This window comes from Triticum aestivum, chromosome 3D, assembly GCF_018294505.1.
Source record: "Triticum aestivum cultivar Chinese Spring chromosome 3D, IWGSC CS RefSeq v2.1, whole genome shotgun sequence".
NCBI lineage: Eukaryota > Viridiplantae > Streptophyta > Magnoliopsida > Poales > Poaceae > Triticum > Triticum aestivum.
The window spans coordinates 297,796,752-297,798,705 of record NC_057802.1 but is presented as its reverse complement, the minus strand read 5'-3'; positions in this window follow the sequence as shown (position 1 = coordinate 297,798,705).

The following is a 1,954-nucleotide window of genomic DNA, read 5'->3' as shown; positions in this document are numbered from 1 at the left end:
GAGGGCTTCTATTTTCTATGTAGGATCAGGAACGAAGAAGATATGACCTTTTTCACAGGACGTACTTGGGAAGAATTTGCCCAAGTGTACTAGTTGAAAGTAGGTACGGAAATGTCCCTCAGACTAAGTGGAAAACCTAAACGTCTCCTCCGGGTACGTTTGAGTATTGATCCAATAACTCATCCGTGTAAGTATTCTGGCAAATATCAAGCAATTTTAACTAATAAATTTCATCGAGCTGCTATATTTAACAAATCTTATTTACAAATATTTCATAGATTATTACGGAGTGGATACTGTAACAAAATAATTTATAGACAACATGGAGGTTACTGAAGGGAGCAGAGTAACATAGGAAGAGATGTGGTTTGTCGTCGACTTTGTTGATCAAATTTGGATGCTCGCGGACGGTTACAATACTGGACCAAGAGATCATTCCTACGTGCCCCTGCTGCACACTTTGAAAAAGACCAACATTGATGACAGAATCATGGTTATAATTGTATCTACTCTCAGTATTTTTGGATAGTCTAGGTACTTATGTAGATTGCTTAAAGTGTTCAAATTGTGTTATTCCACCATATACTTATGTAATGTGTTGTGCCTAAGGAGATGGGTGCAAATGGAGACCTAACCATTGTTCTCCATCCTAGAGTGAACATCAGTTCCACTTCATACTCGGCTTCAGGACAAGGAGATGGAAGCATCATCCTTAATGGGTGGCGCAAAGTAGTCTACGTGTACGACATGGATATTGGAGACAAGGTGATCTTCGTGCTATAGCATGGACATGCAGGGACCTTTTTCTTACTCGGTATCATTGCTGTTGAACCAGATAAGGAGTAGTTTTGATTCTCTGTCATGTTGCCTCAGTGATCGCCCACCTCTGTATGTCATGTTTTATGCTACTGTTGGTACTGATGTGATGATGATGAATATGTATGTTCTATGAAGAAATACTCAATGGATTTTGATATGAGCATCTCAACCCTAAACAATGAAAATTTCATTCTAATATGTTATAAACTCTACCATGGTAGAATTTATAAGGTATTGTGATCTGAACACCAACAAGCCATTTTGTTATCCATTTTTCTAAACCCGCCTAACATTGTTTGTGACACGAAACATTTTCTGTGACACTACAAATCGTCCAGGAAAATTGACATGCCTAGTGATGCCCAAAAGCATCGCACAATTGCATGCTAGAATGTCACCGAAGTTGGCTAGGGTGCTGCCCCACGAGGAAAACACCTCGTGACGATGGACCGTCATAGGAAATGATTTCAGGCGATGTTTCCTGTTTTGTCGCCAGGGATTTTGTCACTAAATAGACGAAATTTTATAGTGCCTCCCCAAGAAGCCGCTAGGGCCACCATATTCTCCTCACACCCTCACAAATGCAAGATGTCGCGATTCCACTAGTGATGCCCTTGAAGGCGGCGACCGAACCTTTACAAACAAGGTTGGAGCTCTCTCCACGACTTAATTGGAGGCTGCCAACACCACCATGAAGCTTCACCCCAATTGATTGTGGCTCTGAGGTGACCTTTTCCGTCTAGGGTGCTCAAACACACATGAGTAATAAGATCTGCAAGGGATTAGTGGGAGGAATCAAATATATCTTGGTGGAAGTGTAGATCGAGACTCCAAACTCTAGAACAATGACTAGTTTTGTTGGCTAGGGAGAGAGATCGGGCAAAATGGAGCTTAGGGCACAATGGAGCTTGGGGTGATAAGAAGTAAGTCTTCTTGGGGAAGAAGACCTCCTTTATATAGGTGGGACAAATCCAATCGTTATCTGCCCACAAGTCGCACACAAGCGGTACTACCGCTCAGGGGATCAGAGGCCTCATCTGCTGTGGGTCCCCTGTGACCGCCGCGATCACAGCCACGCCGCTGGCAGTGGTGGCTGGCGCGCTATTCTCATCGGAGTCCCCCTCTTTAGAGGCTG